Below are 27011 nucleotides of genomic sequence, written 5' to 3' on the forward strand. Positions count from 1 at the left end.
AAAGAAATCAACAGACTGGGTACAGATACAGTGAAAGGGGATCGCACCACAACAGCGCCCAAACACAAGACCCCTGATGAGTGGAGACGCAGGGTCAAGGAGGGAGAGGCCTGGGTCACATAACGTGGAGCGCAGGGAATGAAAACAGACGCAAGGGCAGCATCAGATTTCACAATCCACTGCATTCAAACTGTGTGTGTGTGTGTGTGTGTGTGTGTGTGTGTGTGTGTGTGAGTGTGTGTGTGTGTGTGTGTGTTGAATTCCTTTGCATGCCAATTAAACCTTTTATAAGGCCTGAGGCTAAACAACAAATACATATCTCAGAGACTCTACTTAATAACAAACCCACTGATCAGGGCTCGTCCTCCTAAACCGTGTTCTAACAGGAAGACTCAGGATTGGTCACGTTAACCCATCATCATCGCTATCAGCTGAAGTAATTCAATTACACAATCCAGACGGTATTGGGAAGCAGACAATCACAGTCAGCACGGAAAGTCGGCACTGATAGGTTCCAGAAATATCTGATTTGATTTCAATTAATTACAATGAATTTGTTCTGTAAACGGATTCGATGTGACCAAGCAAACCATAATGTTCAGTATCTGACCACTTCCCACAGTAGGCTTACAGTAGTTGATATTTGGTGTATTATTAGGAACCCCATTACATAAAAAATAATAATAAATGTGCAGACGCTCTTATCCAGAGTGACATACAGACATACAGGGTTAAAACCTCTTAGATGTAAAGTCCCCTGTTTATGGGACATTCGTGGTTCTGGTACCAGTTCCGACTGACATTTTCACTTATAAATCGATCTGTGGACACCGTTAATCGAAGTGGCTTGCATTGAGCAATAGCCCTGGTTTCCACCGACACTGAGCCTGTGTGACGTAGGATGTGAAATATGAAACCACTTGAAGCTGGGTCGTCCCTCCTACCATTTTCAATGTTCACTGCTATGCGGACGATACACAGCTGTACATTTCGATGAAACATGGTGAAGCCCCAAAATTGCCCTCCCTGGAAGCCTGTATTTCAGACATAAGGAAGTGGATGGCGGCAAATGTTTTACTTTTAAACTTGGACAAAACAGAGACGCTAGTTCTAGGTTCCAAGAAATAAAGAGATCTTCTGTTGGATCTGACAATTAATCTTGATGGTTGTACAGTCGTCTCAAATGAAACTATGGAGGACCTCGGCGTTACTCTGGACCCTGATCTCTTTTTTAACAAACATATCAATAATATTTCAAGGACAGCTTTTTTCCGTCTTTGTAACATTGCAAAAAATCTGAAACGTTCTGACCAAAAATTATGCAGAAAAATTAATCCATGCTTTTGTCACTTGTAGATTAGACTAGTGCAATGCTCTACTTTCCGGCTACCCGGATAAAGCACTAAATAAACTTACGTTAGAACCCCAAAATTGTATCATATTACTCCAGTGCTAGCCACTCCACACTGGCTTCCTGTTTAGTCTAGGGCTGATTTCAAGGTTTTACTGTTAACCTACAAAGCATTACATGGGCTTGCTCCTACACGTACACTACGGTCACAAGACGCAGGCCTCCTTACTGTTCCTATAATATCTAAGCATACAGCTAGCGGCAGGGCTTTCTCCTATACAGCTCAGTTTTTAGGGAATGGTCTGCCTATGTCTTTATTGAAGACTCATCTCTTCAGTAGGTCCTATGATTGAGTGTAGTCTGGCCTAGGGGTGTGAAGGTGAACAGAAAGGCACTGGAGCGATGAAACCACCCTTGCTGTCTCTGCCTGGCCGGTTCCCCTCTCTCCACTGGGATTCTCTGCCTCTAAACCTATTACAGGAGCAGAGTCACTGGCTTACTGCAGTACACTGACGTGATCTTTCTGTCCGGGTTGGCGCCCCCCTCGGGTTCGTGCCGTGGGGGAGATCTTCGTGGGCTATACTCGGCCTTGTCTCAGGGTAGTAGGTTGGTGGTTGAAGATATCCCTCTAGTGATGTGGGGGCTGTGCTTTGGCAAAGTGGGTGTGGTTATATCCTGCCTGTTTGGCACTGTCCGGGGATATCGTCGGACAGGGCCACAGTGTCTCCAGATCCCTCCTGTCTCAGCCTCCAGTATTTATGCTGCAATAGTTTATGTGTCAGTGGGCTAGGGTCAGTCTGTTATATCTGAAGTATTTCTCCTGTCTTATCTAGTGTCCTGTGTGAATTTAAGTATGCTCCATCTAATACTCTCTCTTTCTCTCTCTCTTCTCTTGGAGGACCTGAGCCCTAGGACCATGCCTCAGGACTACCTGGCCTGATAACTCCTTGCTGTCCCCAGTCCACCTGGCCATGCTGCTGCTCTTGTTTCAACTGTTCTGCCTGCGCCAATGACCCTGACCTGTTCACTGGACGTGATACCTTGTCCCGGACCTGCTGTTTTGGACTCTCTCTCTCTACCGTACCTGCTGTCTCTAACTCTGAATGATCAACTATGAGAAGCCAACTCACATTTACTCCTGAGGTGCTGACCTGTTACACCCTCTACAACCACTGTGATTATTATTATTTGACCCTGCTGGTCATCTATGAACATTTGAACATCTTGGCCATGTTCTGTTATAATCTCCACCCGGCACATCCAGAAGAGGACTGGCCACCCCTCAGATCCTTGCCTTTCTAGGGAGTTTTTCCTAGCCACTTCTATGTGCTTCTATATAAGCATTGTTTGCTGTTTGGGGTTTTAGGCTGGGTTTCTGTACAGCACTTTGTGACATTGGCTGATGTAAAAAAAAAGGGCTTTATAAATACATTTGACTGATTGATTGAGGGTGCTGTGGCACCCCCTGAACAATCTGAATAAAATAATAATCCAGAACATCAAGGACAGAACTCTTTACATTTAAAACGTTGCACATAGACTACATACCTGTATCAGGCATTCTGCTGTGAGGTGTTGCTTTATCTGGTTTTTGAAACCAAGTTTGCTGTTCACGTGAGCAATATGAGATGGAAGGGAGTCTGAGATGGAAGGGAGTTCCATGCAATCTGAGATAGAAGGGAGTTCCATGCAATCTGAGATGGAAGGGAGTTCCATGCAATCTGAGATGGAAGGGAGTTCCATGCAATCTGAGATAGAAGGGAGTTCCATGCAATCTGAGATGGAAGGGAGTTCCATGCAATCTGAGATGGAAGGGAGTTCCATGCAATCTGAGATGGAAGGGAGTTCCATGCAATCTGAGATGGAAGGAAGTTCCATGCAATCATGGCCAATTACTTGGATGCCTTCTAAGCCCAATTCAAGGCTGAGTAGTTGCAATGCCTTTCCAATCCATCATATAATGGACATGCTTTCTTAGTTACTTACCCCAGATTTCACATGAAAGGAATACAGAGAAGTGAATGCTACTTTTCTGGCCTAACCGGTAAGAGAAGAGGAGCATGGGAGAACCGAGCCAAGAGGATCTTATAGAGGAGATGGAGCGAAAGAGTGTCCCCTCGGCCCTCAGCTCTCTTCGCCCTGCTGCAGGCGCGTGTCTATTTCCTCATTCAGGCTCTCTAGTAGCCGACATTCCCCCTCTCCATTGTGCGTCCGTGTCAGCCATTGTGTGTCAGTCATGGCGGAGTAGCAGGGAGAATGGAGAGACTAGATAAGTGAATGAATGGGTGGACATCAGAGAAAGGAGAAGATGGAGAGAGACTTGTTATGCAAGTGTTAGCCGTGTGGCGTATGGGTCGAGAGGGGTTGGCACAGTGAGAGAGACTGAGACAAACGGGACAGGCGATGTGGTGTGTGTGTGTGTGTGTGTGTGTGTGTGTGTGTGTGTGTGTGTGTGTGTGTGTGTGTGTGTGTGTGTGTGGAGAGAGGGCAGGTGCCTCAGTAAGATTGCTATCTAACTGGGCTGTAATCTGAACCATCACTCTCTCACACAAACATGGAATCACACACTGTACACTCACAGACACACACTATACAAGATATCACTATATAGTATACCACACACAAACACTCATGGAGAGACTGAGCGATGGAGACTTAGAAAAGGGGGAGGAGAAAGGGGAAGAGAACGATGGAATGGGGATATTGAGAGGTAGTAGACAGAGACATACAGAGAGGGAGAACAAAGACACATACTGTACTGCAGACTTAACCGCCTCGCTAATTCAGCCCGTTTCTCATCCCATCATAACACACACACACACACAAACATTGACTAACACACACACATGCGCGCGCGCACACGCCTTGTCAGTTCAATCTATGGCAGACACATCTGGATTTAGTGAGGGGAACACCATAAAACAGCCAACTGGTCTCCTGTTGTCTGGTATCTCAGTGGTTCTATCTCAACTTATCTCACTACTCTCTCTTAACTGACGCTCTTGTTTCCACCTTTCTCACTCTCCATCTCCTCCATCTTTACTTCAGATGACTTATAAAGCAGATAGGATGATGTGAGTGCCACATCCATATTTGACAGGCTCTCCGAGAATCATTGGAAGCTCTACAGTATTTGTTGAAACCTCTGACCAAGTCAGCTAAACTAACTCCCACCTCCCATCAAGCCTCTCCCCTCCTCTCCCCCCTCTCTTCTCATACCTTTAGGAGTGATCTGTCCTGTCCTGTCCTGTCATGTTTCACACAGGAAGTGAAGTGTCCCTGTTCAATAAAGATGGATCTCTTCCTGGCTTCAGATGTAATGAATCAGCTGCAACCAGTCCAGACTAGCGATAGTACCCACATTGCTAACAGAAGCTATTAGCGTTAGCTTCTAGCATTAGTGGCCATTTGCATTAACGTTAAACGGCCACTAACATTAACGTTAAATGTACCTGTCTGTTAGCAGTACACTGTTAGGCTTTGACTTCTGTGAGGCATAAGCCATAGCATGTCCCAACTTGAAGATACTCAGAGCTCGCACCTGCTTGCTTCAGGAATGAAGCGTGGGTGGGTGTCGCCACACCGGTTCATCCCGCCCTTAATATTAGTTATTACAGCAATGTGTATCTATGTTTACCACAGAGGTAGACAACCACACCTTAGCTAACACTTCTAGCCATACCTTAGTTGCCACACCTTCTCTCCAGGCCCGATGGACGCCTTCCATTCCTCTCAAAACCCACATCTACTGATCTCCACTGTTTCTACAAGCCTATATTAAACCAATATCTGCTTTCAACTTTCCACTGACTGCGTGTGTGTGTGTAGCTGTCACACCGCTTGTTATGCAAGGGCCTCCGTCTACATGTCCCAGCTCTGTCCTTGAAAAACATGTTTTCAAGGAGAAGAAAAGCGAGGGAGAGAAAAGGAGTGCAGGAAGAGAAGAGAAGATATAATACCCCGGTGTGTGAGGCTGACTCATAGTGGATGTGCGAGTTCATACATCATGTCCCCGGCACTAACAACCGAACACGGGTCGGCCATCCCTGACACGTTAATGACACAATGTTGGGCATCTAAAAAAGGAAGTAATTGCACACACACAAACAGTGCTTTTAACATACAATGTTTTAAACTTACATAATTGACACACATTGACATGCATGATTACTAATTGCAATTATTATGCAACATGTCCTCAACTGGGACTTGAACTCACAATCTCTTGGTTCACAGCATACCGATCTTTCTGTTTCGCCACCATGTCTAAAATAATAATTTAGAGTTGAATATGAGAAGACGAGCAAACACGCTATTTTATGTTGTCTGAACTTTTCTCAACTTGGGGCTAAGTTTGGGAGACCTAAACATTTTAAATTCCGGTACCGGCCGAAAAGTTGAGTAAACTAAAAATAAGCTTTTTTTTTTACAATGCAACACATTCACAACACTTCCTCTAAAGCAATGAACAGCAACAACACCACTTCATAAAACACAGAAGACTATACCTAGTCTGTTAAACTCAGAGTTATTGTTTTGGACCCAGTGCAGGGTCCACAGACTTTGGAGGCTACTAAGTGCTCGAAAAATTAACACATGGCACGTTGCACAAGCCCTGCGCTTTTATGGCTGTGTTCCTATGGGAATTTGCACATGTTTAGAGCGCCAGAATTAGGTGAAGGATCTGACCATTTTCTTTCTTTAAAAAAATATATAATTTTGGAACAGTAATTGGTGACGTGTTTGATTTCAAACCTAGACTTTCAAATCTCTTAGAACATGGGCTCTGTGGTAGTCATATTGCTTCTTACACCTTTATCAGCATTTCACAGTTCTTATCATTCTAAAAGTACTAAGCATGTGTCTGTAGGAGCTATAGTTATGACACTGAAATTTACTTTATGAGGGTAGTATACAATATTATGCTTCGTTTAGAAAATGCCACCAGAGGGCGTCAGTGTTTAAGGTTGAGAGAGAGAGAGAGAGAGAGAGAGAGAGAGAGAGAGAGAGAGCACTAACACACGACCCATAAGTATATAGACTTCCACCACAGGGGTATGTAGGGTAGGCTACTACTGCTGGTGGGCCATTAGTGGCCCATTTCACATCTGAACATACACAGACCTAAAATAGTGGTCTTCAAGGCGCAGATTTGGGTTCACTGTCCCGTTGACCATATCGTACATACTGTACCTTATTTTCCACATGACCAACCATGGCATCTTGGATTAAAATGATTGATCTCAGGCAAAGAGAGAGATAGGAAGAAGAACAAAGAGGGTTTGGAAGAAAAAGAGAATACAGGGAGAGTAGAGAAAGGGAGATGGAGAAAAGAGGTAAAGAGAGGTCGTTAGAAAGAGCGAGAGTTGGAGATAATGAGAGAGAGAGACAGAAAGGGAGAGAACAGAAGTTCTACCCTATTCTCATATCTTTCTTGTCGCGGTAATCCTCCCACCCCTCTTTGGGTCTTGTGGTTTGAGTTGTGTCCATGTAGATCTTGGGTATTCGGATTAGTCCATATGAAGGGGGGGTATTGTATTTTATCAGCAAAGGCTGTGTGTTTGGGGAGGTCTTTAGAAGTGTTTCTCGCTGGATGAATAGATGAGGTCATCACAAAGAGATTTAGACTGACTTTGCAGATGGAGCACTCATCTGTCTCTCTTTCTCTCTCTTTCTCCCTCTATCTCTTTCTCGCGCTCATATTTACTAATCTATTTTGCTTCCCTCTAATACTCGGAAATATTCTGTCTCTCTCTCTTCCGCTGTCTCTCAATCCATTCTTCAAAAGGAATCTCCTACGCCTGCCAACTACACAGTGGCGATATTAGCATGTAAATCTCGGTGGAGCAAAACAAAGTGGGATGCCTGCCAGAAAAGCCACTCTACACATGAAATCACAGCTGATATGGCTGACTTGCTTAAACAAATGTGGTTTCTACTGACAATTAAGATGTACAAACTATGGCATAAGGGGACGATGACAAGTGGATAAGAGGCCATCCGTAATTTCAATGAAGACATTAATGAGCAAGCGACAAAGGACGTAGTCAATATAACTATTTGTTCAGCACTTTTGAAATGTACAGCGACAGAATTCAGAACATGGGTCATTCTTACAGTGCTCTCCCTGTACACCAAGTCAGAACTGTAGGATAAATAAATGGGGCATATAAACAGACAAGCTCTTACAATATTCAATGATTACATTTCTTTAAAACGGGTTATAGGCCATTTGTGCAACACCAAGTCAGAACAGTAGGCGAAATTAAGAGGTGAAAATAGACCAAATTATTAGGGTGAGGCACATTGAACGCCGTTTGGGTCTTTGCGTGTCAATAAAGATACACGTCATATAACACTATTTGACGCATTAAATAAGCCTTTAATTTGACACGTCAAATAACACAATTAAATTATAGAATGAATATACATTTGCACGTGCAAGCCAAGCACCACCACTACTATCAGTAGCACTGTCAAAGCTGTACAAAAAAAGGAGCCAAACATGCACACACCGGACCACGAACGATGTGTTTACAATACCGCGTTGGTGAAAATAAACCAAATTATTAGGGTGAGGCACATGGGCTACTAAAAGCTTACACAACATACATTTAGTATTACTGTCTTAGCTACTGTACAGTGTACATTTCTCCCTTGCATAATACATAATTTATGTAGAAGCATACAGGACATTTTTGGACTCATCTTGTGAAGGTGGTGCAACGGTCCTTTGTTGGCAAATTTTCTCATCAAACTTTGTCATCAAAGTCTGCCATTATCTGGATTTATGGTGGGAACTCGGGGGAAAGAAAACACACAGCTACTCCATTGAATAGCATGCTAACGCTTGCAGTTATCCTTTGATTCCTTTCAAACAACTCATTGTTGAATTTGCCATTTCCAACTTGTTGTGTAATCTTTATGTACAATGGCCGATGAGCACCGATATGTTTTAAATCTATCTAATTCCTCTTCATTTTTTCTCTTCATATGACAAGGATTAAAAAGGATTTGCCAGTAGATTGTCGACTTGATGACAACTCATAATGACTGCTAGCTAAGACTTCGAAAGTAAGATGTTGAGTCCAAAGTGTTACGCCCTGACCTTAGAGCTTTTTATGTCTCTATTTTGGTTTGGTCAGGGTGTGACTAGGGTGGGCATTCTATGTTATTTTTTCTATGTTTTTGTATTTCTTTGTTTTGGCCGGGTATGGTTCTCAATCAGGGACAGCTGTCTTATCGTTGTCTCAAACTTAGGTAGCTTTTTCCCACATGGTTTTTGTGGGTAGTTAATTTCTGTGTAGTGTTTTGCACCTTACATGACTGTTTCGGTTTCAGTTATTCTCTGTTATTTTTGTTATAGTGTTCAGTTCCAATAAAAAGCATGAACACTTACCACACTGCGCTTTGGTCTGATGATTCCTCTTCCTCTTCTTCAGACGACGAATACCGTTACACAAAGCTACTGTAGATATAACGTGATTTGATGTAATTATATCTGTGGCCAATGACCTTGAGCCTTCTTGGATGGGCAATTCTAATATAACTCTATGGCAGAACCCAAGGGGCAAACATTTTCGAGCTCTAACCGTGGAATTGGGGATGACGTACTGTCCCATGAGTGACAGAAAACTGAGCCAATCAGGCACAACGCTCTGTATTTTCTACTGGCTAGCCCCACCACCACAGAAAGCACTGAGCTAGGCTGAAACACCTGCATTTTGGAGCTGCCTCACTAAAGAAAGCAATAAAGAGACCATGTTTGTATGTGGCTTTATTAACTCAATGACATTTTTTTTTTACATTGTTTTTCAAACTGATATTAATGCCCAAAACATTATTTTACCTGAATGAAGGGTCGCTATTGCACCTATAATTGTTTCTGTCCCCCAGGATAGGACAGGGACCCGAAATCAACCCTGGCATTTCTAACACAACCATATTCTTTCCTTGAGGCCCCCAAACAGGTACGTTTTTTTCCCCCCCTTGAGGCCCTATTATTAGCCAGATAATGATAATTTAAGACTAAATACTTAAGTTAGACAGGCCCACTGAGATAAAAATCCACCAGCCCATCTGGCATTTGCCTGAATTAATAATTGTGTAGGCTACTGTATGTGTGGTCTGAGTGCGTTGTGAGGTTGTTGTGGATGTGTTATCAATGTGTTAGGACATGATGTGCGAACTGGCACATCCGCTATGAGTCAGCCGCACACACCAGGCTGTTATATCTTCTCTTCCTGCACTCCTTTTCTCTCCCTCTCTTATTTTCTCCTTCAAAACATGTTATTCAGGGACAGAGCTGGGGCATGTAGACGGCGGCCCAAGGATACAAAAACAGAGTGCGACAGCTACATTCACAAAACAGATTGGGATTCTATGTAGTAGCACTCGCACACGTGCACATGCACACACACACACACTCACACACACACAGTCAGTGGAAAGTAAAAAGCAGATATTGACGTAATATAGGCGTGTAAAAACAGTGGAGAACTGTTGGATGTGGTTTTGAGAGGAAAGGAAGCCATCCATCCACCAGTCCGCCCCTGCTGTCCCCTCACAACAATGATGAAAGTAGGGGCAAAATGCAGGGTTGAGATTATAAAGCAGGAGTTTATATTTCCTGTGTGCTCTCTGCTCAGGTTAATGGTGGAGGGGAATAATATTAGGTCTGTGTATTATGTCTGTGATGTGGGTCATAACTCCTGAGATAGAGAGAATAACAACACAGGGATTATTTTATGCCGCTGGAGATTATGGACAGTATGGCAGCAGGTGGTGCAGGGCAGGGCAAGGCAAGGCAAGGCAAGGCAGGGCAGGGCAGGGCAGGGCAAGGCAAGGCAAGGCAAGGCAAGGCAAGGCAAGGCAGGGCAGGGCAAGGCAAGGCAAGGCAAGGCAGGGCAGGGCAGGGCAGGGCAGGGCAGGGCAGGGCAGGGCAGGGCAGGGCAGGGCAGGGCAAGGCAAGGCGGGGCAGGGCAGGGCAAGGCAAGGCAAGGCAGGGCAGGGCAGGGCAGGGCAAGGCAAGGCAAGGCAAGACAGGGCAAGGCAAGGCGGGGCGGGGCGGGGCAGGGCAGGACAGGGCAGGGCAGGGCAGGGCAGGGCAGGGCAGGGCAAGGCAAGGCAAGGCAAGGCAGGGCGGGGCAGGGCAGGGCAAGGCAAGGCAGGGCAGGGCAAGGCAAGGCAGGGCAGGGCAGTGTTAATGGATCGTTTTAGTCTGAATTATATCTCGGTTTTAGGAAATCTCCTTTAGGTCAAGGGGCATCTCACATGGACATAACCGATTTCTGAGCTTTCTTTTCTCCAAATCTGTCACACTCCCTCACACACCCAGCTGTGTGTGTGTTCCTAGGCGTGCATGTTCTTATTTATTTTTGCCTGTTCAATTAGTGGCATTACACACATTTAACTAACCAATTAAGCCTTACTCAATGTTTAACTAACCAATCAAGCCTAACTCAATGTTTAACTAACCAATCAAGCCTAACTCAATGTTTAATTAACCGATCAAGCCTAACTCAATGTTTAACTAACCAATTTATATTTTGTATTTATTAGGGATTCTACTATTCTACTCTTCCTCGGGTCCAGCAAAATTAAGGCAGTTATACAATTCTAAAAATGACATTACATTCACAACAGATTTCACTACACTCTGAGTGTGTGCCCTCAGGACCCTACTCCATTACCACATATCTACAACACAAAATCCATGTGTACGTGTGTGTGTAGCGAGTATGTTATCATGTGTGTGTATACATGTGTCTGTGCTCATGTTTGTGTTGCTTCACAGTCCCCATCCCTTTCTCTCCCCGCTGTTCCATAAGGTGTACTTTTATAATTTTTTGCATCAGTTACCAGATGTGGAATAGAGTTCCATGTAGTCATGGCTCTATGTAGTACTCTGCGCCTCCCATAGAATGTTCTGGACTTGGGGACTGTGAAGAGACCTCTGGTGGCATGTCTTGTGGGGAATGCATGAATGTCCAATCTAGCCTAACTCAATGTTTAATTAACCAATCAAGCCTTCCTCAATCCCAGGTCCCGAGTGGCGAGTCTTTGCTGACTCAAAATGGCCACTAATGGAACGGTAGAAGTGTCTAGTCATGTTCAGTCGTCAAATGAAAGACTTGAGAGTGTTTAGACCAACACTCATTATAAACACGACGCCCTCTGGTGGCACTAAGTCCTCTTATACAGCAATGAATAAAGTGTGAATTGATATACTTAACATAACAGTGTATATACAGTGTGAGACTTAAAGAATCCATCTATGGTACAGAACAGCACATTGAGATGAGGCCAGACATTGGGGGCTTTCTGACTGGGCTTCGACCTGGTCCAGGGTGAACTGACTGTCATCCACATGCAGGGGAGGAGCAGAGGGAGAAAGGACTATTAATGAGGCCTTGGACAGGAGAGAGGGAGGGGGGAGAGATGGAGGGTAAGGGGGAGGGAGAGGGGGTAGCCATTGAGGGGAAAAGGAAGATAGCAGGGGACAGAGGGGTAGGATGAAAAAGAGTCAGACGGAGAGGGAGAGCGAGAAACAGGGATAAGAGGTAGAGAAGTGGTGAGAGAGGAGAGAGGGACAGGGCCAGGGACAGTCTCCTGGCATGGTGCCTATGCTACATCTGACCATGTCTTACCTCAAGTCTGTCCTGGACTAGCTCTGATTAGATTAACCTTGAAGCCTCAGGAGAACACAGGAGAGACTAGGGAGTATGACCTCTGTGGAGTCTACTGACTGTGACTCTATGGGGCTTTCTGGGTCGAGCCAGGTGACGGATCGGAAAGCTAACGACAAGAATAATAGTGTGTGTGTGTGTGTGTGTGTGTGTGTGTTGGGGCAGATTGAGCTCAGAATGCTGATCTGAGTATAATGCGGCTTCCACATCAAAGGGATGGGTATTTTCCACTGCAGCAGAAAGGAGCATATCCGACCCCCATGATGAGCATATCTGCTAGAGTCAGGGCCTCTGGGAGGATTATACTGAGCTCAGAACCTCAGCACCCGCTGATGTGGCTTTTAAACCCTCCCCAGAAATGACACAGCATAAACTGCTACAGTCATTAAACTGCTACAGTCGTCGGGGGGGGGGGGGGGCAGAGCAAACAGAGAGAGAGTGAGTGAGTGAGTGAGACTGTGTGCGCGTGTGACCTCCCGCTGTTTCCCAGCAGATTGCCTCCTGTAACGAGTCTGCAGTCGGAAATCATTTCTCAACTGTCATCTCACAGCCCTCACACACGCATGCACGCCAGCATATAGACAAGTGCGTGCACACACACTAACTCCTCTCTTCATCTCCTCTCCTTCATCTATATAGAAGAGGTGTTCGCCGAAACAGTGGTTGTGTATTGTTAATGTGCTTTCAGTTCTCCCAAACCAGTGCAGATGAAGGAAGGAAGACAAGGTGACACTTTAGACTATTGAAATGCCTCCTAGGTGGTATCTTACTGTAATCCTATTTTAGAGGTGGATATCCTTCAACTGCTGCCTGAGAGCGAGAGAGGAAGGAGCGAGAGGCACGTACGCAAACACACACACACACACTGTATGCAGCCTGCCTGGCTCTTGGCAGGATACACCACCTGCTACACCACCTGCTACACCACCTGATACACCACCTGCTTCACCACCTGATACACCACCTGATACACCACCTGATACACCACCTGCTACACCACCTGCTATACCACCTGACACGCCACCTGATACGCCACCTGATACACCACCTGATTCACCACCTGATACACCACCTGATACACCACCTGCTCCTCTGTCCCCAGCCAGGCGGCTCAAGATCCAAGTCGAAATTCGACATCCATCCATTTACCCAGGACGTTGGGAGATGACTCAAAAACTGACCACTAGGGGCAATGGTGAGTGCTATTACCATGATGTAGGCTTGGGATTTGCTCAGCCGTTGTGGGCAGGGATGGGGGATGGGCGTATACCGTGAGCTCCAGCTCTGAGTGCGTGGAGTTTGGTCAATATTCTTTGTAACTCCCTATCCTACGTTGGTGTAGGTTTTTTCCTTTCGTTTCCCTTTTCTGAGGCAAATCTAGTGGATATCCATGATAGGTGTCTTTCAGTGGGCTACCCCATGGGTGTCTTTCAGCACACATTTGAAACCGTCTTATGTTTTGGTTTGGTTGTCAAAGTGAATCCTTTGTTTTTAGGGAATGTAACAAATTGTTCCTACGAGCTCCGCATTCATTTAAATGTTGTTGTTTTAACCCTATCCCAAACCTTAACTCTTACCTTAAGTTTAGGCATTCATTCCAAATGGTTAACAGTGGAGTTGTTTTATCTCTATCCCAAACCTTAACCCTTACTCTAATTACTCTGAATTAATTATTCACTTATCCTTCGAAAGGTTACGTACCAACGTCGGATTCTGAAGTCAGACTGTGAGGGCATGTTGCTGTTGCTGTCCCGTCCCGGCACAGCCCCCCCCCCCCCCCCCCCCTCTCACACACACACACACACAACACACACAGTCTGTCCCAGAATGAATAACACAGACACACACACACCACATGGGAGGAGGAGCAGACCAGACAAAGACATGGATACACATACAGTACTAACAAAGACACACACACACAGTGCATTGAGAGGGTCCCATTTCTATCAGTATAAAGTATGGGGGATGGGAGCTTAAACAAGGTGCAAGTCAAGGACAGAGGAAAGGGTGAACATTGCACAGAGCATTATCAATTCCTCTCTCCCTCTCTCTTGCTTTATCTCCCCCTGTATGGAAACCGTCCTTCATCTAACTCTTTATCTATCTTCCCCCTACTTGGGATATCTTCCTTTCTCATTTTTATTTTTGCCCCTCGCACAGTCCCCCATTCCCTCTGTCAGGACACTTTCCTCCTATTCTCCCCTCTCTTTCGCTTCCCCCCTCTCTCTCTTCACTCTCTCCTTTGTCCTCCCTTCCTCTCCCAGAATGGAGGGGTTGCCTGGCTTCACTTACTTGAGGGGTTGCTATGGTAACACCTGGGGGTTTCAGGGAAAGGTGAAGGATGAGCGGCTTAACCTTTTAATCCTCACTGCCCGGTATCCATCAGACAAATTACATTCACATGTAACACACACACGTAGAGACGCACAGATCTAGAAAGACTGTCTATAGGTAGTATGTCTATGAATGAAGCCTTGTTCACTATCCTTAATTACATTACATATAACATTAATCTCTCACACAAACAAACACACACCCACTAATGACATTAGAGTCGAGGGGCGCTGACAGATAAGTACAGTAAAGGATAACACACACAGCCACACCCACAGACAGGCAGACACAGACACAGGCAGAGATACCCACAGAGACAGAGAGAGAGAGAGACAGAGAGAGAGAGAGAGAGAGAGAGAGAGAGAGAGAGAGAGAGAGAGAGAGAGAGAGATACCCACAGAGAGAAAGAGAGAGATACCCACAGAGAGAGAGAGAGAGAGATACCCACAGAGAGAGAGAGAAACAGAGAGAGAGAGAGAGATAGCCACAGAGAGAGAGAGAAAGAGAGAGCGAGAAAGAGAGAGAGTTTTTGAGTTTTAAATAATCTTTATTGGGTTTGGGGGCCCACCACACAATAAATACTCATACAAAACCACAGTTACACATCAATTAAAAACACAACTCCAATTCCTCCTCCACAGTAACTAAACACAACAGCCTCTGAATCCCCCACATACTCAAAAACAGATAAATGTTGTTGACAAGTTTATAATAGGCAAACTCAACCCTTAGTCTCGCTGCCAACATTCCCTCCAGCATTCCCACCACATCCACAGACCCCTGTCCCTGAATACTGTTCTTTCGGGTCTTCCATATCGCTAATTTTGCTGCCCCTAACACAAAATTAAGCAACACAACTACACCCTTTTGACTGAACCTGTACTTTGGCCCAAATATATACAGTTGGGAAGAGAAAACCTCTCCCAACGTTGAGAACCAATCAGTGATCAGTTCAATCATCCCGACCAACCTGGGACACAGTAAAAACAGATGTGCCAGAGATTCAGACAACAGTAGGGTCCAGGTGTACCAGATGCATGTTGGTGGCTATAGCTCCATGTATTATCCTCCATTGGAGGTCAGCTGTCCTCTTATCAATAGGCAGTTTGTATAATGATCGCCAACAGCGTTTTGGAGAGGCACTTGGATCAAGCACACCCGCCCACCTCGTCGATTTTACCCCTTCCAGGGAAGAGGCATGGGACACCTTTACACATATTCTGTACATGGCCTTCTTTCCCACCTCCTTGAACTCCCCAAGCTCCGGCGTATGGAAGGAAAGCAGCATCCCAGCACTTACAATCAGTGCAGGGAACACATAATCCAGACCCTCCTTCCACCGATCAGAATTGGAAGTGTCAGTCACATACTGCAGATGAAGCACTGGCAAGAAGTCGCAGACCTCAGCGATGACCTTCCTCAGTAGGCGAGATGATCGGATCCCCGCTCTTTCTCCCAGCTCCTCCAACGAACTGCTCCTGCTCCGCATCAGATGACCCAGCTTGGTACACCCCACGCCTAACAGGCATGAACGTAGGCTAGCTGAACCCAAAAAGAGGCTCTTCAAAAAGCCACATCCCTGGTGGCGTGCAGGCCTTACGGGACTTGACAAGGACTCTCCAAGCCTGCATAACAGACACATAAAATGGAGTCAGGCCAGGCAAATCACCCCCCTCCAGCTATAAGAGGAAAGGGTGCTTGTCTAAGCCCAAACAGCCCGCTCTCCTCATCAATATGTAGGCTGTTTCGACCCAGCTAGAACCGTCTCTGTACAACAATCTCTGGGCGGCTTGAAGCCGGAAAGCCATGATTCTAGAGGAAATGTCCACCAGGCCTTGCCCACCCTCGTGCAGTGGCAGGTACAGGGCTGCAGCTTTAATCCAGTGTTGTCCAGACCAGAAGAAATTGACAAGGGTCCTCTGAAGCTCTTGTATCAGACCCTTTAGTGGCTGCAAAATCATTAGTCTGTGCCACAGGGTAGAGGCAGCAAGATTATTAGCTACCAGGACCCTTCCCCTATAAGACAGCTGGGGCAGAACCCATTTCCATCTTGACAGTCTGGCACACACTTTCTCCACTACACCCTCCCAGTTATTTTTCTGAAAGACATCGGAGCCTAGAAAACCCCCCAAAGTCTTCATCCCATCTCTGCCCCACTGAAGCCCCCCTGGTAACCGTGGATCGGACCCCGTTTAAAGCTGACCTGCCCACAGAGCTTCACTCTTTATCCAATTGACTCTAGCTGAGGAGGCCCCCTCATACACCTTTAAAGCGTTTGAGAGAACCTTAACATCTTCACCCCTTGTAATAAAAACTATCACGTCATCTGCCTACGCAGACAGTGCTATCGTGGGACCCTTCATGACACCTGGCACAGAGAAACCAGTAAGCTTCTCTCTTAAAAAACAATGCATTGGTTCAATCGCCAGACTATATAACTGCCCTGAAATTGGGCATCCCTGCCTGATGCCCCTTTGGACAGGGATGGGGAAACTCAAACCACCCCCCACCTTCACCATACACGAGGCCCCAGCATACAGTAAATTCACCCAAGACAAAAAAACATCCCCAAACCCAAAGGCTTTCATTGTTTTAAACAAGTACTGGTGGTCCACACGATCAAAAGCCTTCTCCTGATCCAAAGAAAGTAAACCCACATTTACATCAGACAGTTTACAAATGTCTAAAACATCTCTTATCAGAAACAAATTGTCAACAATAGAGCGATCAGGTACACAGTAGGACTGGTCCTTGTGGATCAACAATCCCAGATACTCTTTCAACCTGTTTGAGAAACATTTAGAAACAATTTTGTCTTCAGCGCATAGCAAAGCAACAGGTCTCCAATTTTTTATGAGAGCCAAATCCCCCTTTTTTGGCAACAGTGAAAGCACCGCACGTTGACAGGATACAGGAAGAGAACCCTCATGAAAATCCTCCGCCTTATAGAGGGCCGAGTAGAAATCCACGGCATGTTGACGCATTTCACAGTCATCCGTGGTCACCTTCCCATCAGGGAGACGAAGGCAGACCATCTGTTTACGTTGCAATGTCGACTGTCTTAGGTTTTTTTTTAAAAGCACTAGGAGCATCCATATCCTTGAGGGAAGCGAAACGAGACCTAATCAAGGCACCCTTCACTCTTTCATGCAGAAACGACCTCAGTTAATGTCTCTTGTCCAGGGTCGTTCTGAGTGAGCAGCATCAATTCAATAGACTTGATGTCCTGTTCAAGGGCCTTGATAGTCTCTTTAACTTCAGTTTGAGACAGAGCAGTATACTGTTGACAAAATACTCGTATTTGGGCCTTCCAACCTCCCACCATTGTCTCAAGGACTCAAAATTCCCTTTTGTAACCCTCCATTTTTCCCAAAACAACAAAAACCTGTCACAAAACATGACATCATTTAACAATTTAACATTAAAATACCAGTAAGGTGATGACCTTTGTGGACTGGACAAGTGAATATCAACAGTAACAATATGATGATCAGAAAAACCCACAGGAGTAATGGCACACCTTCCAACCCTACTACAGTATTGCTCAGATACATACAACCTGTCTAACCTTGTTGCACTGACACGACCATTCATTTTTAGCCATGTGTACTGCCTAACTTTTGCATTCCTTATTCTCCACACATCAGAAAGCTCAAACTCAGTTAATAGGCCAGACAGGCAAGTGGCTGACCGCAGGTGAGGTTCTTCAGCGGTGCGATCAACAGTAAAATCCACTCTCCAGTCACCCCCTAAAACCATACACCCCTCTTGATCACACTGTCTTAAGGTTTCCTTTATTTGATCAAATATAGCAATACGCTCTGTACCCTCATTAGGAGCATAAACATAAAAAAAACATCCACCTTGACCAATAAAACCCGACCCTTGACAATCTCTGTTGTAGATACCACAGTCACCCCTAAACCTGAGGAAAACAAGATTGCCACACCAGCACTGAAATTACCGTGACTGAGTACATGCTGCCCCTCCCACCACATACCCCAGTCAACCTCATTTTCCTCATCACAATGTGTCTCCTGTAGGAAAACTACATTAAGCCTTTTCTGTTTTATCACTTCTAATACCCAAGCCCTCTTATTCCTGTCCCTTCCCCCATTAATATTGAGAGAACCCACTCTTAGTACCTCCATATAGAAAAGAGAAAAGAAAAGCAGAAGAAACCACAGAGAAACCAAAGAGAAAAAAAGGCACCCTATGAAGCATGATCATCATCATTATTTTAATCTTCTCTTAACCTGACCACGTTTCCCACCACCTTTTGCTGCTGCAACAGCAGTAATACATTTCCTCAAGCGAAACCGCTTCTTCTCACTCAATTGGTCTAACTCCACCGTCTTCTGTAACATCACAGCTGACCTGACAAACTTATCAACATCAAAATAATCTGCCAATTTGACAGATTTCCCAAAAGTCTGATCCAGAAACTCATTTACCTCCTCTAGATCGTAAATTGAGTCCTCACCAGCTGCTATCATATCAAAATAGATATCCATGTCCTTCTCCTGATCCTCCGCTGAGGCCACAGACCACTGACTCCCCTCTACCACATCCCTTTCAACACTCCCCACTTGCATCCCATCACTCGTACCTGGCATCTCCTCCACTACCGGGGAGACTAGCCCCACCTGAACATCATTACTCATAGTGGGCATCTCCTCCACTACCTGGGAGCCTAGCTCCACATGAACTCCAGCACTCGTAGTGGGCATCTCCTCCACTACCTGGGAGCCTAGCTCCACATGAACCCCAGCACTCATAGTGGGCATATCCTCCACTACCTGGGAGGCTAGCTCCACATGAACCCCAGCACTCGTAGTGGGCATCTCCTGCACTACCTGGGAGCCTAGCTCCACATGAAAACCCTCCTGTACCTCATTACTCGTAGTGGGCATCTCCTCCACTACCTGGGAGCCTAGCTCCACATGAACCCCCTCCTTTACCCCAGCACTTGTACTGGGCACCTCCTACACTACTTGGGAGCCTAGCTCCACATGAACCCCCTCCTTTACCCCAGCACTTGTACTGGGCACCTGCTCACCCGTCTGAGGAACTGGCTCTTCAGATACATCCTTACCTTCTACAACAAGACTTTTCTGCAGCATAACATTTCCCTCTAATACAAGTTGCAACTCCGTGCCCTCAACACGGATAACTTGTTCCTCAGCAACAGGTGCATGTGGCTGCTCTACCGCTGTCGGTCAACCTCTCCCTACATCAGTGGGCCCAGGCGTTACGATGACCACCTGCGCCAATCCCTCGGCCTTCTCCCTTTTCGGGCAAGCATGTCGCTTATGACCAACATCCCCACACTCAAAACAGCGGTGACTACCCGTACTAGCATAAGTCATATACAGTCTATAGTCATACTTAATTTTAAACAATAACTCTAAAGTCTGCTCCGGTGAGTCCAAAAACAAAAACACCTGTTGCCGAAATGACAAACCTGTTTCAACACCTTGTGTTTGCAACCCAACGGGACAACCTTAATTGAACTGGCGAACTTCCCAAAGCGCAATAACTCGCGCTCCAATAGCTCATTTGGAATAAACGGTGGTACATTTGAAATCGTTACCCTTGTTGACGGAGAAAAAAGCGGCGTAACTTGAATAAACATTCCTTTAAGAAGTACACCATGCTCAACCATACGATCTACAAGACACTCTTCTTTAAGAAGTACACCAACAGCGAAACTCATTAAGATAGTGCTTGACATCAACGGCCCTCACTGAGCATGTGCGAACCCCTCTGACTGATAAGGGTGACATCAAGGATGGTGTGTGAACATATGTGTGTCATCACCTAATAATCATCCCCTTTACGCATCAACACTCCACTATATTACGCAAAAATATATACAGTTGAAGTCAGACGTTTACATACACTTAGGTTGGAGACATTAAAACTTGTTTTTCAACAACTCCACAAATTTCTTGTTAACAAACCATCGTTTTGGCAAGTCGGTTAGGACATCTACTTTGGGCATGACACAAGTCATTTTTCAAAAAATAGTTTACAGACAGATTATTTCACTTATCATTCACTGTATCACAATTCCAGTTGGTCAGAAGTTTACAAACACTAAGTTGACTGTGCCTATTAACAGCTTGGACAATTCCAGAAAATTATATCATGGCTTTAGAAGCTTCTGATAGGCTAATTTACATAATTTGAGTAAATTGGAAAATACCTGTGGATGTATTTCAAGGCCTACCTTCAAACCCAGTGCCTCTTTGCTTGGCATTGTGGGAAAATCAAAAGAAATCAGCCATCTGTACAAGGTGTGAAGGTGCTGGAGGAAACAGGTACACAAGTTAAACAAGTCCTATATCGACAAAACCTGAAAGGTCGCTCAGCAAGGAAGAAGCAACTGCTCCAAAACCGCCATAAAAAAGCCAGACTACGGTTTGCAACTGCACATGGGGACAAAGTTTGTACCTTTTGGAGAAATGTCCTCTGGGCTGATGAAACAAAAATAGAACTGTTTGGCCATAATGACCTTTTGGAGGAAAAAGGGAGAGGCTTGCAAGCCAAAGAACACCATCCCAACTGTGAAGCACGGTGGTGGCAGCATCATGTTGTGGGGGTGCTTTGCTGCAGGAGCGACTGGTGCACTTCACAAAATAGATGGCGTCATGAGGGAGGAAAATTATGTGGATATATTGAAGCAACATCTGAAGACATCAGTCAGGAAGTTAAAGCTTGGTCACAAATGGGTCTTCCAAATGGACAATGACCCCAAGCATACTTCCAAAGTTGTGGCAAAATGGCTTATGGACAACAAAGTCAAGGTATTGGAGAAGCCATCACAAAGCCCTGACCTCAATCCAATAGAAAATTTGTGGGTAGAACTGAAAAAGCGTGTGAGCAAAGAGGCCTACAAACCTGACTCAGTTACACCAGCTCTGTCAGGAGGAATGGGCCAAAATTCACCCAACTTATTATCTGGGTTGGCACCCCCCCCCCCCCCCCCTTGGGTTGTGCCGTGGCGGAGGTCTTTGTGGGCTATACTCAGCCTTGTCTCAGGATGGTAAGTTGGTGGTTGAAGATATCCCTCTAGTGGTGTGGGGGCTGTGCTTTGGCAAAGTGGGTGGGGTTATATCCTTCCTGTTTGGCCCTGTCCGGGGGTGTCCTCGGAGTGGGCCACAGTGTCTCCTGACCCCTCCTGTCTCAGCCTCCAGTATTTATGCTGCAGTAGTTTATGTGTCGGGGGGCTAGGGTCAGTTTGTTATATCTGGAGTACTTCTCCTGTCCTATTCGGTGTCCTGTGTGAATCTAAGTGTGCGTTCTCTAATTCTCTCCTTCTCTCTTTCTCTCTCTCGGAGGACCTGAGCCCTAGGACCATGCCCCAGGACTACCTGACATGATGACTCCTTGCTGTTCCCAGTCCACCTGGCTGTGCTGCTGCTCCAGTTTCAACTGTTCTGCCTTATTATATTATTCGACCATGCTGGTCATTTATGAACATTTGAACATCTTGGCCATGTTCTGTTATAATCTCCACCCGGCACAGCCAGAAGAGGACTGGCCATCCCACATATGCTCTCTCTAATTCTCTCTTTCTTTCTCTCTCTCGGAGGACCTGAGCCCTAGGACCATGCCCCAGGAATACCTGACATGATGACTCCTTGCTGTCCCCAGTCCACCTGGCTGTGCTGCTGCTCCAGTTTCAACTGTTCTGCCTTATTATTATTCGACCATGCTGGTCATTTATGAACATTTGAACATCTTGGCCATGTTCTGTTATAATCTCCACCCGGCACAGCCAGAAGAGGACTGGCCACTCCACATAGCCTGGTTCCTCTCTAGGTTTCTTCCTAGGTTTTGGCCTTTCTAGGGAGTTTTTCCTAGCCACCGTGCTTCTACACCTGCATTGCTTGCTGTTTGGGGTTTTAGGCTGGGTTTCTGTACAGCACTTTGAGATATCAGCTGATGTACGAAGGGCTATATAAATAAATTTGATTTGATTTGATTTATTGTGGGAAGCTCGTGGAAGGCTACCAGAAACATTTGACCCAAGTTCAACAATTTAAAGGCAATGCTATTAAATACGAATTGAATGTATGTAAACTTCTGACCCACTGGGAATGTGATGAAAGAAATTACAGCTGAAATAAATAATTATCTCTACTATTATGCTGACATTTCACATTCTTAAAATAAAGTGGTGATCCTAACTGACCTAAGACAGGGAATTTTTAGGATTAAATGTCAGGATTATATACAGTTGAAGTCGGAAGTTTACATACACCTAACCAACTTGCCAAAACTATAGTTTGTTAACAAGAAACTTGTGGAGTGGTTGAAAAATGTGTTTTAATGACTCCAACCTAAGTGTATGTAAACTTCCGACTTCAACTGTATATATACATACTACATGACCTAAAAATATGTGGACACCTGCTCGTCGAACTTGTCGTTCCAAAATCATGGGCATTAATACAGAGTTGGTTCCCCCTTTGCTGCTGTAACAGCCTCCACTCGTCTGGGAAGGCTTTCCACTAGATGTTGGAACATTGCTGTGGGGATTTGCTTCCATTCAGCCACAAGAGCATTAGTGAGGTTGGTCACTGATGTAGGGCGATTAGGCCTGGCTCGCAGTCGGTGTTCCAATACATCCCAAAGGTGTTTGATGGGGTTGAGATCAGAGCTCTGTGCAGGCCAGTCAATATCTTCCACACCAATCTCGACAAACCACTTCTGTGTGAACCACGCACGGGGGCATTGTCATGCTGAATCAGGAAAGGGCCTTCCCCAAACTATTGTCACAAAGTTGAAAGCACAGAATCGTCTAGAATGTCATTGTATGCTGTAGCGCTAAGATTTCCCACCGAACCCAGATTCTTCCGTTGGACTGCCAGATGACAAAGCGTGATTCATCACTCCAGAGAAAGCGTTGCCACTGCTCCAGAGTCCAATGGCGGTGAGCTTTACATCACTCTAGCCAACACTTGGCATTGTGCATGGTGATCTTAGGCTTGTGTGCGGCTGCTCTGCCGTAGAAACCCATTTCATGAGGCTCCTGACAAACAGTTATTGTGTTGACGCTGCTTCCAGAGGCAGTTTGGAACTCAGTAGTGAGTGTTGCAACTGAGGGACAGACTACTTTTACGCACTATGCGCTTCAGCACTTGGCGGTCCCATTTTGTGAGCTTGTGTGGCCTACCACTTCACTGCTGAGCCGTTGTTGCTCCTAGACGTTTCCACTTCACAATAATAGCACTTATAGTTGGCTGGGGCAGTTCTAGCAGGGCAGAAATTTGATGAACTGACTTGTTGGAAAGGTGGCATCCTAGGACAATGCCACGTTGAAAGTCACTTAGCTCTTCAGTAAGGCCATTCTACTGCCAATGGTTCGCTATGGAGATTGCATGGCTGTGTGCTCGATTTCGTACACCTGTCAGCAACAGGTGTGGCTGAAATAATCCACATATTTTAAGGGGTAACCACATACTTTTTTATATATACGTATACACTGAACAAAAATATAAACGCAATATGTAAAGTGTTGGTCCCATGTTTCAGGAGCTGAAACAAAAGATACCATACATTTTTCATACACACAAAAAGCTAATTTCTCTCAAATTGTGTTCACAAATTTGTTTACATCCCTGTTAGTGAGCATTTCTTTTTTGCCAAGATAACCTATCTAGGTGTGGCATAACATGAAGCTGATTAAAGAGCATGGTCATTGCACAGGTGCACCTTGTGCTGGGGACAATAAAAGGCCACTCTAAAATTGGCAGTTTTGTCACACAACACAATGCCACAGATGTCTCACGTTTTGAGGAAGTGTACAATTGACAAGCTGACTGCAAGAACGCTAGCCCAGGACCTCCACATCCGGCTTCTTCACCTGCGGAATTGTTAGAGACCAGCCACCCGGATAGCTGATGAAACTGTGTGTTTGCACAAGCGATGAATATCTTTACAAACTGTCAGAAATCGGCTCAGGGAAGCTCATCTGTGTGCTTGTCGTCCTCACCATGGTCTTGATCTGACTCCCGGTTTACACTGTACTGGGCAGATGGCAGACAGTATGTATGGCGTTGTGTGGGCGAGCGGTTTGCTGATATCAACATTGTGAACCATGGTGGCGGTGGGGTTATGGTATGGGCAGGCATAAACTACAGACAAAGAACACAATTGTATTTTATCAATGGCAATTTGAATGCTCAGAGATACTGTTACGAGATCCCGAGACCCATTGTCGTGCCATTCATCTGCCACCATCACCTTATGTTTCACCATGATAATGCACAGCCCCATGTCACCAGGATCTGTACACAATTCCTGGAAACTGAAAACATCCCAGTTCTCCCATGGCCTGCATACTCACCGTACATGTCACCAAATGAGCATGTTTGAGATGCTCTGGATCGACGTGTACAACAGCGTGTTCCAGTTCCCGTCAATATCCAGCAACTTCACACAGCCATTGAAGAGGAGTGGGACAATATTCCACAGGCCACAATAAACATCCTGATCAACTCTATGCGAAGGAGATGTGTCACGCTGCATGAGGCAAATGTTGGTCACACCAGATACTGACTGGTTTTCTGATCCACGACCCTACCGTTTTGTTAAGTATCTGCAACCAACAGAGGCATATCTGTATTCCCAGTCATGTGAAATCCATAGATTAAGGCCCAATGAATTGATTTCAATTGATTTCGATTTCCTCATATGCATGTTGCGTTTCATTTTTGTTCAGTATATATACTGAGTGTACAAAACATTAGGAACACCTGCTCTCTCCAGGAAATAGACTGACCAGGTGAATCCAGGTGAAAGCTTTGATCCCTTATTGATGTCACCTGATAAATTCACTCCAATCAGTGTAGAGGAAGGGGAGGAGACTGGTTAAATAAGTATCTTTAAGCCTTGATACAATTGAGACATGGATTGTGTATATCTGCCATTCAGAGGGTGAATGGGCAAGACAAAATATTTTAAGTGCCTTTGAATGGGGTATGGTAGTAGGTGCCAGGTGCACCGGTTTGAGTGTGTCAAGAACTGCAACACTGCTGGGTTTTCTCACGCTCAACAGTTTCCTGTCCATGTTCCCACGAATTGAGGCTGTTCTGAGGGCAAAAGTTTGGGGTGCAACTCAATATTATGAAGGTGTTCTTAATGTTTTGTACACTCCGTGTATATTCGCTCCGTTCTCAAACACATATCCCACATCCCTCTCAGTAACGTCGTTGATAAGCCGAGGAGATGTTATTGTAACCTGCAAACCCATTTCTACGACTCGGTGAGGATTGACATAAGGACAGAGGTTGAAACGAAGGGAGGGAGATAGATAGATAGATACATAGATGCAGTTGTTGTTGTTGTTGTTGTAGGTCTGTAGCATTCCTCTGCAGAGAACAACTGTATTCACTCCACCCAGTTTTTTGTGTGTGTGTGTGTGTGTGTGTATGTGTGTGTGTGTGTGTGCGTGCGTACGTGTATGTGTGTGTGTGTGTGTGTGTGTGTGTGTGTGTGTGTGTGTGTGTGTGTGTGTGTGTGTGTGTGTGTGTGTGTGTGTGCACTGAGACGTGCTTAAATTCCTGATCACACCCTCTGCCGGAGAGGGTGCAGTAAGCACTGCAGCAATAACCCCACTCCCTGCAGAAACACACACACACTCACAGCTCAGCAAAACCATTACAAACCACATCTTGCAGTCATCATAGAAAAACAGCCACGGAAATGCAGGACAACAGTTCTATTTACCTTCCAGAAACCAATCAACACACAGCAAACAGCGGAAGAGATGGAGGGAAAGAAAGAGTGAGGGCAGAGAGGGGGAAAGAGAGTGAGGTGAGATAGAGAAAGAGAGAGAGAAAGAGAAAGAGAGAGAGGTGAGATAGAGAAAGAGAGAGAGAAAGAGAGAGGGAAAGAGAGTGAGGCTAAGATAGAGAAAGAGAGAGAGAAAGAGAGAGAGGCAGACAAGAGACAGAGACACGGTGAGAAAACAGCCAAACAGACAGCAGTGTTGTCAGCAGAGGCGCTTGGGACAGAGAAGAGGGATGTCATTCGCAAATACGGCTCTATTCTGGGGATCATTTCAGGCCGCACCCCTGGCCGGGAGCTAGGAAGCACCATCAGAACACGGTGTGACCTGCCAACAGACAGGACGCTTGTGTGCGCGTGGGAACGTGCATGTGTGTTTGTGTGTATGTGTCCATCCACAGGCATTCTTAAAGAAGCGTCACAAATCCAGTTTAATGCCTAAATCAGAAGCACCTCAACTGCCAGCAACTGCCAGAGTCTCAAAGAAACAAAAAACACACACACACGCACTCACACTACAATACCCTAACGCTAAGGGCATTAAAGGGTCAGGCTAATTCCTCCGTCACTGTCAGGGTGTATTAATGGCAATGTTAATCAGACACCTAGAGCCACACACACACACACACGCATTCACGCACGCACGCACGCACACACACACACACACGCACACACCGACACACAGACACACTAACACTCACACTTACACACAGCACACAGGACAGGCGCCTGTTGAAGTCAATAACGCTTATCCTCTGAATCAAAGTCCACCTCATCCCCCCTGCTTTGGCTCAGATCGGCTCTGCCGGGCTTGTCTGGGATGGGATTGGACGGGC

The 27011-nt window shown here is 45.6% G+C and overlaps 1 protein-coding gene across 6 annotated transcripts in view; it reads right to left on the reverse strand.

Moving 5' to 3' along the window:
- Window positions 1-27011, reverse strand: part of plekha6 (pleckstrin homology domain containing A6) — a 172192-nt gene that overhangs the window by 144069 nt on the left and 1112 nt on the right. The window lies entirely within an intron of this gene.

The sequence above is a fragment of the Oncorhynchus mykiss genome, chromosome 17, assembly GCF_057628025.1.
Source record: "Oncorhynchus mykiss isolate SJ-2025 chromosome 17, ASM5762802v1, whole genome shotgun sequence".
In the NCBI taxonomy this organism is placed as follows: domain Eukaryota; kingdom Metazoa; phylum Chordata; class Actinopteri; order Salmoniformes; family Salmonidae; genus Oncorhynchus; species Oncorhynchus mykiss.